Source organism: Thermobia domestica, chromosome 2 (genome assembly GCF_964235325.1).
Source record: "Thermobia domestica chromosome 2, izTheDome1.hap1.1, whole genome shotgun sequence".
Classification (NCBI taxonomy): Eukaryota; Metazoa; Arthropoda; class Insecta; order Zygentoma; family Lepismatidae; genus Thermobia; species Thermobia domestica.
The window spans coordinates 27,816,877-27,833,463 of record NC_137455.1 but is presented as its reverse complement, the minus strand read 5'-3'; positions in this window follow the sequence as shown (position 1 = coordinate 27,833,463).

The window sequence follows — 16,587 nt, the reverse complement described above, 5'->3', positions numbered from 1 at the left end:
TAAAAAAATATGCATTATAAAGGGTTTTTTTTTTTTTTTGTTCTGAACATTGAAATTACTATGAGACACTAGGGTATTTCCTGTTATGCCTTAACATGAAAAAAAAAAGTAGGAATCTGATAAGTGACATACAAATATCATAAAACAAGTCAACATATAATTACATAATTGAAATTAATGGGAAGATCATGAATATGAATGTATATTAAGTTAAAGGAAATGACAAATATATCCTTTTTTCTTTCTTAATTTACAAATATATCTTATTCACACTGCTCCTGGTGTAACGGTTTAGTGGACCTTGTAGTTGCGCTAGGTAAGTGAGTGTTTAACTTCTAGAACATTTTTTTTAAACTGCAATTTCATTCCCAGTCGAAACTGGGCGGGCCACAGAAGGTAACGCCTTCTCCGGGGCCATGGGAAAAACTGAAGTGTTAGAAGCGCCTGTTTATAGATGGGATACAGGAAGCTATTGACGGTGGTGATGTACGATCATTATTATATCTTTAGATGCAGTAGAAGTGCAGGGTAGGAGAAATTATGGACGATAGATATGCAGATGGCAGTTAAAATATACCTTATATTAATTAAACCATAGGTAACAATATAACTGTCAATAGTTCACGTATAAGCATTGCTATTGTGTTAAGATTTTCACTCAGTAACACATTATTTCAGGTCACTTGTACTTTTGGGGGGCGCGGTGGCTCAGTGGTAGAGCGTTCACCTCTAGTGCTTGGGGTCCCGGGTTCGATCCCAGCCCCCGCCAAGTGAACTTTGTGGTGGACAAACACCGTGCTCGTGGGTTTTCTCTTGGTTCTCCTGTTTCCTCCCACTTTCTTCATTCCACCATTTCCCTCATCTCTCATCATCACCGTCTCCTTTAGCCTAACCGGCATAATCGTGGGACGTAAAACTCAAAGATTTCATTTCATTTTTCACTTGTACTTTTAAAAATTACAGAAGGAACGCAGTGGTAGAAGCTCTCACTTCTACTTTCTTCATTCCACCATTTTATTCATTACAATCAACACCATCTCCCTTAGCTTCGGTGTATTACCAAGGGACGTTATATTCAATGAAGAAAGTAAAGAACGAAAGAAAATTACTTACACTGACTAAACATAGATAACACTAGATTTTCTTTTTCCTTAAATTTGATTTGTTACCGGTACCAGTTACCTGGTTTAAGAAAACTATCCTTAAAAAATTATACACGTTACAACCGGTTTCTTTCTGTTCTTTGTCATTCTAAAATACGTTAAAAAGCTAAAAAAATCTGCATTTGTGTGAGAAACACGAATAATGAATATGGAATTTGTGTAATAAATAATTGTCTTAGAAAAGGGGATATATGAATTAAATCGATTTCTTATTAAGGCGGGAGACTACTCAATAATTTTAAAAAGCTTAACATTTTTCTTTTGCCTGTTTTTCGTAAGTGAAAAGAGATAATGAAATGCAACTTACCAAAATAATAGAAAGTGTTATACCCAGAATAAGAATCGGAGGAATTTTCAGTGTTGCCATCATAGAAATTACAATGTGACCAGAATACCCAAAAATCTAGGTTCAGGCAGCAACTAGAAAAATGAACTCAACGGTAATTCATGATTTATCATACTGTCTTTGTTCCCTTTTAACTACTTTTTAAATAATGTTTGTATTCATTTCTTAATAACTTATTTATTTTATAATAACTTGTGTAAGTTATTACAAGATAAAGAAATATTTTTTAAAAAGTAGATAACAAGTTATTATAACTTAATATTCCACCTTAAGACGGCATGATAAGTCATCAATTACCGTTGAGTTCATTTTTCTAGTCGCTGCCTAAACCTAGATTTTTGGGTAATTCAAATTCTGGTCATATTGTAATTTCTATGGATGGCAACACTGAAAATTCTTGCTATTCGCATTTTGGGGTGTAGAATAACATTATCAATTATTGTGGTAAGTTACGTTTCAATATGTCTTTTCACTTACGAAAAGAGGACAGAAGAAAAATTGTTAGTTTTGGAAAAAAATATTTAGTAGTCTGCCGCCTTAATAGTACATACTACTTTACTTATAGTGAATACATTTTTCCCAGCAAAGATAAATCGAAGTACGCATCTCATGCACGCTCCAGTTATACGAGTAACTATAGTTAAATACTTTATGATGTGATAGGCAAAACGAGTCATCTCTCAGATTCGCCACTCAGTAGTTCACTCGCTAAAATGAATCGGTTCATTTAAACGGTTCAGTGACTCACTTATATTTTTACAAACGGTTGAGTGGGAGGATAAAATATAAAATCGTATTATGAGACTAAATTCAATTAACATATGTAATGTACGGAAAAGTGTAATTCAAATCCAAAATCATAAACAATTTGGGTTAAATAAAAGTATTAATAATAAATCTAAAGATACAACACGAATACAATATACAGGGTGTTTCAAAACAAGATCGACAACGTTTGGGAGATGATTTCTGACAGCAATATAAGACAAAAAGTATACACCAACCTGGGTGCTCAAATGCTTACTTTCGGAGTTATAGGCTGCCGAAAACAAAGAAACAAATAATAATAATAATACTAATAATAATAATAATAATAATAATAATAATAATAATAATAATAATAATAATAATAATAATAATAATAATAATAATAATAATACATTTTGGAGGTTCATAGCTCCAACACTATGGGACTTATCATAGTCGGTTCAAGGCTCCACTTAGAAACTATTATGTGCCCTATCCAAATATCCCTGCTTCAGAAGCCTGCGGTAATTCTACAACAATTTTTATAGAGGTAGTTGGTGGGCTCTTCACGTTATGTGCCCGTAGCCAAGCTTCCTCTGCAAACATTGCTGCGTGAGTACCTTAGGATTTTGAAACATGTATTTGTGGATAGTGCACGTAGTAGTTTCTAAGTGGTGTTAACCCGACTACCATAGGTCACGTAGGTTTGGAACTATGAACCTTTAAAGTTCAATTTTTGAAGTCTTCGGCAGCCTATAACTGCGAAAGGAAACATTTGTGCACCCAGGTTGGTCTATACTTTTTGTTTTATCTTGATGTCAGGAATCATCTTCCAAACGTTGTCGGCGTTTTTTGAAACACCCTGTATATAGGATAGGGCCCGCTTATTTTTAGAGAAGAGTTTACATTCCGAGTTTCATATTTCAATTTTGACATCATCGTGAGAAACTATTTTTTTTAAATGTCGGCACCGCTCATCCCTTCCACTCCCCACCCCTTAGGAACCAATATGAAAAAATCGAGTTCGAGGAAAAGGTGATAACTATATCTAGAATTTCATTTAACGATCACAAAAAGATTCATGTTACTTTATATAAAATAGATTTATTATATCAATAATATAATGTTGCATTTAAGAATTGTTTAAATACACAAAGTCTTAATAAAGGGCGTCGGCCCTAACCATTCCAATCCTGTCTACTTCCCATAAAATTAAGGGATGTTCAGATACAACTTAGGGGAATTGCGTTTTGAATTTTGTACATCCCAACCTTAAGAATTTCCATAAAAGACCCTTAAGCAGACCTTCATTATTTGGACTGAAATTACCATCTGCAAAGAAAATAATGAACTAAGTCGTAATGAGAATTGATTCCCTCTTATTATATAATATAATTAAAATTCACTGCAGTTATTAAGAGTTTATTTGAATTATATATTATCATTTCAATCTCATTCCACCTTAAGAATTCTTTAACACATATCTGTGTTTAAAACTAGCAGTTGCACAATTGGGCGGTGTTATGCAACAACCATTCAACCGACAACGAGTCAGTTTTGAGAAAATCGCAGTTATATGTTTCTGAACCGCATATTACCGTATGTGGGTTGACTTTTCTCTTCATACATGTCAGACCGATCGCAAATACGTTACCAGGATGTTTTAGTATGTTCCTTACATAAGTTCGAACACTGCAGCAAGATTAATTCATTTTGGCCTATGTTTAGGAGAAGGGGTCCAGCTCTTTTTTCTAAAAAAAAAAATGTTTTACAATTTTGGTAATTTCTGTTTACATTAGGTTAGTTTAAGTTAGGTTAGATTAGTTTCGGTAAGTTTAGGTTAGGTTAGGTTAGTTTATTATATAATATGTTAGTGTAGGGCCCAACATATTTTTCCAAATAATGATAGAATTACGCTTATAGTAATATTAGGTTAGTTTAGTTCAGTTCAAGTTAGCTTAGGTTAGGTTAGGTTAGATTTGGTTACGTTCTGTTACGTCTAAGTACTTGCATCATCCATTTCTCCTGTAAATTTTGTCTTTTACGTGCTTCTGGTCTCCTTCTGCTAAATATACTCCTTCATTTTGTCTACATTTTGTGGGTTGACTGGTTGTTGAATAACACCGCCCAATTGATGTACGAATAAACTCAGTACGAGTATCGGTGTGAGCGGTCCCGGATTCGATTCCCGGTGGGGTCACTCGGTCGAAAAAGTGTAACACGCTTTTTCAGGCCAGCCACATTGAATGAGGTTTTCCTGGGTTTTCCTCATTCAAACCAGGCAAATGCCGGGGTAGTATCTAACTTATAGGTCCCAGGCCGCTTCCTTCCTTCCCCAATTCTTTCTCCCTTCCCTTTCTCCGGATTGTGTGCTCTCCGAGGACGTCATCCCTCAAATCGTGACGGGCTAAATGGCCTTAGATGCCGAAAGCCCACAAATCTAAACCCTAAAAACCTATCCAGTAAGAGTAAGCAGTTCTTATCATTACTGCAGATGCACTGTACACATTTATGTTCTCATTGTTTAATTTCTGAAATGAATAGTAGATTGCAAGAACAGTGTCAGGGAAAATACCTGCTCTTAAGGACTTTTACTTGTCCTACTCCCCCATTCTGCAAATTTGATTTTAATTAACCCTTTTAGGATTTTTGGTAACTTTTGTTACCATGGCGTAGTATCGTCTTTGATCGCTTAGTTAAGTTCTATATCAGGTATTTAAGCAGGGTTTTTATTAGTCAAGTCAAGGATGGACCAAAAAACGCCTCAGATCCATTTCGGAACCGGATGGTTAACTTGGTGGCACCAAGTGGGGACGGAGAGGCGTGACTTTTTTATTTTTTCTTTAGGCAAATTTCAAAAAAAATTCACGCCTTTAGTTTTCATGATAGCACACTGGAACTTTACATACAAATTATATGTATGCTCTGGTATTTATGAAATTGTTCTGATATTCCTACGTGAAACCGGTCCCGGTTACGAGTGGCTCAAGTGTGCCGAGAGGGAGATTTTTCAGAAATGTTTCCGGTTTTTCCAGATTTTTCCGGTTCAGGTACATGATACGTACATATGAGTGGTACCGCTGAAAAGGGTTATGTATACTGAAGAAAATGGCGTTCGAGCCATGACTCTAGGTCAAACAGGAATGACGTAGTACACTTTTCAAGTTTTTTTATATACATATGCGAAAAAATGGATCATCTTCAGACTTTCAAAATTTCTCCGGAGCTCAGTTTTCAAGATACGAAAATGAAATTTCGCACATACATTATGTATATAAATAACATCGTATTTCTTTTTAGAAATTTCAAATCCGTACGTGAACCCAGCCCCGGGGCAGAGGGGCACACAAATTTCGAAAGAAAAAATGTTTCTAATAATATCCTGTTGTTTCCATTGTTCCCGTTTCTGGTGTATAATACTTACAAGCGAGTGGTATCGTTTGCGAGCATGATCTTTCCTGAAGGAAACGAGGTATGACCCATAATCCTACGATAAATAGTAATGAAGCAGTAGCTGTTTGAGTAAAAGTCTGAAGGTTACCTCAAAATGTTGCAACCCTAAAAGGGTTAATTGTGAAAAGATTACGAATTAGTTTTGCGCTTTATATGTGAAATATCATTGCAAGTCCAATTGCCGCATTAAAGTGCAAAGCATTTAACCCACGCCGTTGGTATTATTTTTAATTTATTAATGTCAAATTTACACATATATGTACGCAGGCTCGTAGTCAGGTCAAAAATTTAGGGGGGGCGGTCGAAGTTTGGGGGAGACCGATCCAACCACATTAAAGATCACCATATTATAGTTCACTTGTACGCCTACCGTGAAAATTTTAGGAGGGGCCGGTAAAAATTTAGGGCGGGCCCGACTCCCCTAGATCCCCCTGGATACGGCCCTGCATGTACCTACATTAAAATTTATGGTAACGCACACTTACTGAACTAGACTGAAGAGGCGCTCTTTCCAGTGAGAACCAACGAAACCACCTCTCCAACCAAACGAGCAACTGATTAAACCAACCAACAAGATCGGGTAAAGCAAGAGAGCGGTTCACGAGTGAGCGTCGATTCACGTTCCTCGAACATTGGCACTCTCATGAAAACCGTGGTTCCCACAAAACAGTGGTTCCAAAGTAACTACGACTCCTGAAGAATCACGACTCTTGAGGAACTTCGACTCTTGAGTAATCACGACTCTTGAAGAACTGCGACTCCCCAAGAATCACGACTCAGAAAGAACCGGCTCCTACAGAGTCGTTCCTCATTTCTAGTAAGCCATGACTCACTCATTCATCTAAAAGAGTCGGCCAGAAGTGTCGGCTCACTCGCGGGTGACACATCATGCCACAACCAGTCAATGTTCCAAACAATAACGTCACCAGGTTATAGAAGTATTTTTTGTGGACGCTTTGTATACTTCGTAAAGACAGTAATTATTTTTCGATTTATACTTTATTCTGCGACGCAAATAAGTTAAGTTCTCTCTTCGATGGGAACTGTTTTCTTCCCACGCAACAGGACAAAGAAGTCTTTCGTCGTTTGTCATATCTCTCTCTCTCTCTCTCTCTCTCTCTATATATATATATATATATATATATATATATATATATATATATATATATATTAAAAGTTACTTTGTGGTGAGAGAGCGACGAAACTTCTCAGTGTTTCTCCCTGACTTATTAATATGTAAAGAATATGTTCTATGGTTATTTGGAACTGAATTAAGTGTATATTCCAATCATTTATGGAAATACTGCGATCTAAAGGAAACCTAATGTTCAAACACCAGAGCGACGCCAGCCACATAGCTTTACCAGTTAGTTATCTCGTGCGTCGTGGCCAGTGGACTAAAATTAACGTCAATTTTTTTAAATATTCTATTTACATGTACATACAGGTGATTTAACCTGAGTGCTTTTGAGAATGAACTGCCAACATTGATCAGTCGACAAGTGCAGCTCGTATCTCGAACCGCTGAATTCGAAAAGTGTTACTCCACGTTTCGAGGTAGCAACCACACATCGGGCATCAAGTATAATGTTGTGCTAAGGCGCATACGTTATTAGCCAGTCAAAGACTTAGTTATGACTATTCCCATTCAGTGAAATCCCAGGTTCTCAAATCTTGTGTGTATAAGTTATAAACGCGCTCTCCAACATTATCATTCCATCTTGGGATTTTCTACCTATTTTTATTAAGGATTAACGTCGACATTTGAGGATTGTTTGGAGAAGCAACTATATTATTTCGTGGGATTATCCCGGCGATATTTCCCCAGTACTAATTCCCCAAGTGCATTAATGATGTGAAAAAATTATCTATAGTGGAATCATAATCATAATCTTTTCTACCGATATATAAAAGTGATTAAGGGCTATAGGGTAGGAAAAGGCAAAGTCTGATTTCATTAATGAAAATAATTATACCTATTCAGTTTTGAGTGTTGTCATTGTTTCTCTCCTTTATTTTTTTCTAAATAGTATTTTAATAAATAAGCATAGTGTCATTTAATCCAGTGTGTTTTTGTTTTGTGTGTCCGTGAGGTTTTCGAGACGAGACATCCGAACCTCTCGATGCCTAATGCTCATCTTATTATTAAGACCGGCAGGCAATTCGGAAACGATTTAATAATCCCTTTTTGGAGATGTCCTTCAACGTCTTACCCAGGTAAGTCCAGGTCTCCGGAAAATACTCATTGGCAGGACAACGGAGGACAGACTACGGAAAGCGGTTACATATTTCCCGATTTATAACGAATTGTAAGCACTCATTGGTGTAGACCCTTAATTTAAAAGCATAAAAAGCACTCATTCAATTTCTTTCTTTCTTTTTTCTTTTTTTGGTTCAGTTTGCATTAGTAGTCTGGAATAGAATGTATGACCTATGCTACTTAAGAGGTTTATTACCATGTATTTCGGATTAGTACATTCATTGAACACTACCGAATTTGCAACCGAACAACGCGGAAACAAAGTATGTGAGTTAAGCTTTTGACTTTATCCTAGAGCCCTACAGTTCCACTGGAAATTGAATATTTAATTTGCCACCAAGTTCGCTATTCATTGTGAAAGTGATTTAATAAATTTTTCAAGCATCCTCTATATATTCGAGTAGCCCTGAAGATATATATATATATATAAGCGTTACACCTATATTACGGTTGGATTTCTGGAAACGGAAACTTAAAATGTTATATTTTTCTTACTACTTTTAAATTCCATTATTTTCTGTGATTCCTTTCCTTTTCCTTCTTCTCTCCCCTTCTCTTTCTCTCTCTCTCTGCCTCACTTCTGTACCTGTCTAACAAACATCCATTGGTTTCAATTTTTCATTGTGTGTGCATTTACGTTTCTCCCTACATCAACTTATGAATGTTGTTTCGTCTCGGTTATATTCTTTCACTTTACCGATACCGATACATGTATATTTTGTTGTTGTATGTGTTGTATATGATACGGTACTCTATCCATCACGACTCTGAAACCTACTAAAGGAATAAAGAAAGAAGGATGACATATAAAAGTTCCACTGCCTACTAGATTAGAACGGGTACGACAAAGAGAAGTTAAGGAAGAATAGAATAGAAGAGGAAAGAAGAAAGGAAGGGGAAAGGAGAAAAAGGAAGAGAAGAAGAAACGGCACTGGATAAAGAACATTGGCGAGAAGACAGAAGCACTAAAGAACTTGCTAAGTAAAGACGTACAGAAAAGGAGAGCGAAGAATTTTGCAAGTGATTAAGAATGTGAAAAGTAGAAGGAAGGAAACATATGAGGAAGATGAATCCGTAGTGTATAAAGTGAAGTGTAAGGTTTGTGATATGATATATGTGACGATGTGCAGACTCTTTTTAATTATTTAGCTCGTTTTATTCCACCATAATGTAGAGATCTGCTCACGCTAATTCTGTAGCGGATGTCACAAAGAAATATACTTAAATTACACCATTATTTTCATGGGAAAAAGTGGTTTAATCTAGGGGAATGACAACATTATTTATAAAAAGTAAGTTTATTACATAACTAAAATGGTAATATATAACAACATTTCATTTAGTGATTCAACAAAAGTAATGGAATATCTGATAGTTCATTTAATAGATTGATACCTTAATTTAGTTCGATTAACAGGCTAGATATTGAAATATTTAAGTTAGAAGAAACGGAAGATGAAATACAAGTATGTGACAACAGTTCTTAATCTTGAAAGTTTTATGGTAGGTACACACATCATTTTGAAGTACTGCATGACATCTTCTAAACTTGAATTTTATGATGCAACAAGAGATTATACATACCTTATGGTAGTATTCTTGTAACTCTTAGAAACTTTGACGATGATTCTGTCTGGTCACAACCGACGTCTCGAACCTCTGCACCTCTGCACCGGAACTTCTGAACTTCTGAACACCCGTTTGAGACCTTGAGGTTCTTTTACATTATGCTCGAGGGTCACACCCAAGCCTCACATCCGTCAGTACATCCGTTTTATCATCTCCACAAATATGGAAACTTATTGCTCTTTTGCATTTTGATTGGCTCTTAGAGACTGCCGCACCCAGAATACGTGGCGTGACACACATGTACACACGTGTACTGTCACAGCCGGAAGAATTCCATAGCATGATTTCTAGATTTATCTATAGATTCTTAACTATTTAACCAATTTCCGCTTATTAATGCGGCGTCACGTTGTCAAAATCATGATTAATGTATCCTGTATGATGATTATGAGTATTCTTCGACAAGTAAACTTCCTACAAAATTGCGCAGCAAAAGCAACATTAGTCACCTTCAGAAGGGTTTACGTATTTCCTTTTTCTGTTGCTAGCCTGTAGCAAGTCAAGAGAGAAAAAATGTCTTTTAAAATGCATATGAATCAAAATTATCTTTTTCAATTCCTTCAATAAAGAGCAATGTAACCATATTTTTGAACTCATCGTCACATATATACATAGAGGAAACAGAGGAAAAACTTAAAGAGAGAATAAAACAGCATAGGGATGATGTGAGACTTAAGAGAGAAAATAATGCCATATATAAACATGTTAAAGAAACGGGGCATGATATATATTGAGAAGATATACAAGGGCTAGAAAGGGAGAATATAACAATAATAAGGAAATGGAAGGAAACATAAAGGATAAACAAAGAAAAAGCTACAAACTAATGAACTTGACAAGTAAATTATTAATACATGAGCTATGGGATAAATTGTTACAACAAATTGAAGGAAAAGGACAAGATTAGACAGATTTAGGTGTAATTTATATCAACATATTTAATATTATATATAATTTAATACTTTTAGTTTAATGTTAATATTATATACAGTTTTATTTATTGTTATATATTTTTTTATCTATATTTATTTTTATGTTATATTTATAATCGTTTGAATTTAGTGTATTTTTGTTACCTATAAATTATATCTAATAGGCATCACGGCAAGATTAAGAGAAAGTTTTTAAACGCAATTGGTCAATTATAAACAGGTGGATTATAAATGATTGAAAAAGAAAAACACAGATGGGAAGATAGTTAAGTTAGGGCAGGTGGCTGACAGATGACGCTGGAGAAAGTACGACTCAGGTGGCTTTCCATATAAACAATAAATCTTAGTATTTTCCCTTTTAGTATGTATTTCTATGCTCTGAAGATATCTCTTTCAGTTAGTGTTTGATGAAGATAACGTTAAGTTGTCGTAACAGTTACACTGTATTTTAGTTTTAATATACTCTGTATATACTTTGGCCCGAAGTGTTCATTATATCATTGTAAACGTTTTTTGCTGGCTTTAGTGTGGGAAAGGAAAGGATGAGAGAGGGTATCTCTTTACCAGACACAATTATTAGGTAACAAGGTGTATATTCGGTGACCTAACTGAACGGCGTTAACTGTAGGTTATTTTCTTTATGCGGAGTGTACAATCCATAGTTTTAGGATAATCAAATATAAATGGAATAAATAGTGACACTCTAGATAACCTGTAAGTCCAAATTCATTGTCGATTGATAAGGAGATTGAGATGGGGTGAGGGATGTGGACAGGAAGGAGTTGCAAGTAAGTCAATTGAAAACGATAGATATTAAGTGTGTAGTTCATAGCTTCCGGGGCGGCATTATGTGGTCACCATAGCGGCATTATGTGGTCACCATAGCTGAAATAAATGGTGACCACATAATGCCGCTTAAATTCATCTCTATTTGCATAGAGATTTGAGACTGGGGTCGAGATTTGGGATGAGAAAATGGTGACCTGTAACAATAATTTAAGACGGAAGATGTGAGTGGCAAACATTAGTTTTCGGGTTTGCTGAGACAAGTAGTGACACTCCCGGTAATCTTTGTGTTCAAGGACAGTCGACATAGGGATTGTGGTGAGAATGGATGAAAGATTTGGATTGGATGAGGTGGTATTAGGGATTTTTTTTTAAAATTACACTTTCATTAAAATTCCTATAATAAGAACAGGAAGAAGTTGAAATACCACCATGAACACATTCTTCAGGGGGTAAATCGAGCATTTTGGCTAATGAATCTGAAATATGTGCACAAATTCCGAGAGGTGATTCGTGACAGCAACAGAAGACAAAAAGCCATCTTACATATTGACGAATTTCGCGTCTTGTAAGAGTGAAAAGAGTACCAACTTGGAATCGAAAGTCCAATAGGGACAATTAGAAAGGAACAGAAAGATGTGTACATACTTAAGGAGGTGATTCGTACCATTAAAAAAAAGATAAAAAGTCCTCTTGCATGTTTTCGAATTCCGCGTTGTGTAGGAGTGACAAGGTTTCCAACTTAAAATCAGACTCGAATCCTGACAATTGGGACAGAATTGGAAGATGTGCACATACTTCGGCAGATGATTTGTTATGTCAAGAGAAGACAAAAAGTCTTGTTGCATGTTGTCGAATTTTGCATCGTGTACAAGTGACAGGGCTTCCAGCTTAGAATAAAAACTCGAATTCTTACAATTGGAAGAAAATAGAAATATGTGCACAAGTTGGCTCGCCTGTCATTCATACACGACGCGGAATTTGACAAAATACAACAGGACTCTGTGTCTTCTTTTGATGTTACGAAGCAGATTCCGGAGTTTGTGCACATCTTTCTGATTCACCCGGTGTAAATATATAGCTAGTGCAATAACTCATAGTGTAAAAGTACACTAATGAAAACGTGAAGCTCTATTTATATTGGAGCTGAAAGAAAAATCTAAACTGACACTGTTGGAGAATTTTATTATTTTGTAAAATGTGTCGTAAGACATAACTCATGTTCTAAAGCTCTTCTGAAAAATCCTCCTCTCTTTATGTAATCAAATTTCGTCTCCTTCTGCGATTTTCCTCAAACCTTCAAGCATACTGTTTCTGACTTACGGACAATGGATACCAGAATGGCGACTAATGTAACAACAAACGAAGTAAAAGCAAACTCTTGAATACACACAATAGACGTTCGTTACCAGGCGTAATTAAGTAATTAACTTAATGTTGTAACTCTTGAAACTGTATATCCTTCATAATAGAGTTTACAGAACAACATTTAAACTAAACCTATCCATAAAGATATTAAACTTAATTATGGTTATTACGCGTACATACAACTGCAACTGACGGTTATGAAAAATGACTGGCAGATGATTGTTTAGAGGAAGGAAATCATTTAAGATTGTTTAAACTTACTCCTAAAACGCATTTTCATTTTTTAAATTTCAGAACTAACAAAATGGTGATAAAATTACGAGTTTAACTGTATAGCAGTCGAATTCATTATATACGTACATAACTTGTCATGTAAACGCTTGAAACCCAATTAGCTATTTATAGTTATCTGCGGCCGCTGTAGTGCAATGCAGATTGTTCATCTCTGGTGAGTTGGGTTCCTGGTTCGATTTCAGCTCACGTCTAGTAAGCTTTGTAGTAGACAAACACCATGTGCTTGGGTTTCCTTGGAGCCCTCTCGTCTCCAAGACTTTCGTCATTTTACTATCATTATTATCATATATTCATTCATTCCATCGTCACCCTTAGCCTCGGTACAAAATCGTGGGGTGTTATATATACCATCATAATTCCATCATCATTGTTCCATCATCACAATTAAGAATCTTTTATGCTTTTACGGAGAAGCACGAACGAAAGGAACCAGACACCAGATAGAGCTAAGAGGTGAATCTTTATATTTCTTACTATAATAAGCTTTTTCTTACTAAATAAACTTTTTTCTTACTAAAAGGATTAACACAGCGTTCGTGGAATCACGCTTTACAAGTCAGACACTGTATTCACTCTCCCGCCTTGTACTTTCCTCGTGATAGTAGGACATTTGGCAAAATCCAAAACTCCATACTTCTTTGACTGCTGTTGTATTTGATGATGCGATGTTTTCCTCTTCGGTACTCTGTTTCATTTTGTCCTTAAGAACATGAATATGTGAATCTGCTGTCAGATGCAGAGCAGGTGTAGGGTGTCTTCGTTTCTGCTTCGTTGATTAGTTCTAAACAGAAGAAGGTATAAGGATACTAATTGAATCTATGGTGTTTGTAGATAGGGTGGCTGAATTGTCTTCAGAGGAGTGACACTCTAATTATAACGAAGATAAACTCGAAATTTCATTCACAAATTTGTGTTTTGTTATAGCTGATGAATTGAATGGACATAACCTCAACCAGGGACTTCTGGAACCAGAGGTGACTGCTCTACCACTAACGAGGGAACCTATCCAAGTGCAACTTTGACTTCGAGTCGAGACTATGGTCGTTGGATACCTTGTAGCAAAAGAACATAACACGAAAAGTGATACATCCTCGATCGCAACCGTTGCGGAGATATAAGCGTGAAAAGTTAGAAATTGAGCTCCATACTATACATTACAAAGTCAGCTTCCGGGTCAGATTTTTCGGAAACGGTCAGGTAAGGAAACTCAGCGAATACATATCAAATTAGTGTTGGGAGCCCACCACCTTTTGAATGAAAAAATGTTGCCCCCGGGGCACTCGCAGGGTCCCAGGCGGGGTCCAACTCAAAATTGGCAAATGGAACCGGGGGTCAAGTAGCATATTATATGAAAGCTATTGTTAAATAAAAGAAGATAGAACAAATCTCAACTCTCTATGATGACCCTGTGCAAACGGGCAACTGGTCAAAATGTCAATACAACCTACATCAGAAAATATATGGCCACTGTGAGAGACTCTGCAACAATTTGTTTAACTTCAATACCTTGCACTTTTAAACGTGTTTTTCTGTTTTGTTATTGTCACAACTTAACGGATTTGGAAGAGTGGCCACTATATGGCCAGAAAATATATGGCCACTGTGAGAGACTCTGCAACAATTTGTTTAACTTCAATACCTTGCACTTTTAAACGTGTTTTTCTGTTTTGTTATTGTCACAACTTAACGGATTTAGAAGAGTGGCCATATATTTTCTGATGTAGGTTGTATTGACATTTTGACCAGTTGCCCGTTTGCACAGGGTCATCATAGAGAGTTGAGATTTGTTCTATCTTCTTTTATTTAACAATAGCTTTCATATAATATGCTACTTGACCCCCGGTTCCATTTGCCAATTTTGAGTTGGACCCCGCCTGGGACCCTGCGAGTGCCCCGGGGGCAACATTTTTTCATTCAAAAGGTGGTGGGCTCCCAACACTAATTTGATATGTATTCGCTGAGTTTCCTTACCTGACCGTTTCTGAAAAATCTGACCCGGAAGCTGACTTTGTAATGTATAGTATGGAGCTCAATTTCTAACTTTTCACGCTTATATCTCCGCAACGGTTGCGATCGAGGATGTATCACTTTTCGTGTTATGTTCTTTTGCTACAAGGTATCCAACGACCAGTCTCGACTCGAAGTCAGAGTTGCACTTGGATAGGTTCCCTCGTAAGCCGCAGTGTCCCCTATGATCATAGCACCACCATATAAGACAGTATTTAAAAAAATAAAATGATATATACACAGAGAGAGGTAGTTTCAATATATCCCCAATTTTCCTACAATCATCTGATGAAAATTATAAATTCAGTGGTCCGATTTCCTCCAAACTGCACTTTTCTTCTTTTTCCTTTTTACACAGTATGTTTAATAATTTTTGTACCACTCGTTGCACAGCCTAATGATGTATGCATCAGTCAATGAAAAATAGCATTGAGAACCAAATATAATTCTCACATAATTAAAAAAATTCAATTCAACAGCGTCTTCCGTTAGTATACATTTCTTCTGAGAGATGGCACTATAATGTGCCCCACATCGACGCAAAGAATATTCTTTTAACGTCCAATCACAAGTTTTGTAATTGACTGATCTTATTTCTCCCCACCTATCTTGAAGGAATTTCTTTCGAGAGAGGTCCACAACTTTTGGAGTTGACGGTCGAAATTCAAAATGAGGGTAATTTATATTCCAATTAGTAACATTTCCCCTAAAATTAGACTAAATTTATAAAAAAATTAGGATTTCAGAGTGGATTCATATCCCAGACTCAATCTCTAAATACGCTCTTACTCTGACCCATCGATGTGTACCTTTCTGTTTTTTCTTCGACAAGTAACACAAGGAGAAAGTATTATTACATATGGCATGGATTTTTATAATCAGAATTTCATGAATAGATTTTACGCTTTCTTATGTAAGTATATTGAAATCAGAAATAAGACATTTTACCATTTACAGTTTCAATATTACGCTATTAGGCGATCAAAGTAATGTCAGCGTTTCGAAAATAGGTTCGATTTCCGCAATTATCGCTCAATTCGAACCAAAAGGGGTGCACTTCATTGGTTCCCGTTTTAGTATCAGATCTAGATTAGAAACGTTCAAAGAGGGTGAGAGGTTTTATTGACGTGATGTCACCGTACCAAGAAAAGGATCTATTTCCGCTCTTATATCTATATAGACACTAAATGTGATTAACTTCAACACACTTTCAATACTATATTCCGAATAAAAAGGTGTAAAAGAAATCAGTATCTTCCTTATGGTTTCAGCGTTCCCAAAAAGATTTCATTTCTGATTTTGTTCCTATATTCCAAATACGTAGAAGTGGCACATTTGTTCGATTATGACTTCTGAATTAGATCCACATACATGTGGTAGACAGAAATGTTCAAAGGAACTGATGAGTTTTATTGATGTGGTGTTATTGTATCGTAACATGTAATATTTGTGCTCTTATCTGTCTACTTATAAGAGAATAGGTTGATTTTCATCGATTCTGGCTTCAATGTTAGATAACCTTATAACATAATCTGTACGGGAAAACGATATCATTTAATATGATTTTAGTGTCCATAAAACACATTCGTTTTCTCTGTTATT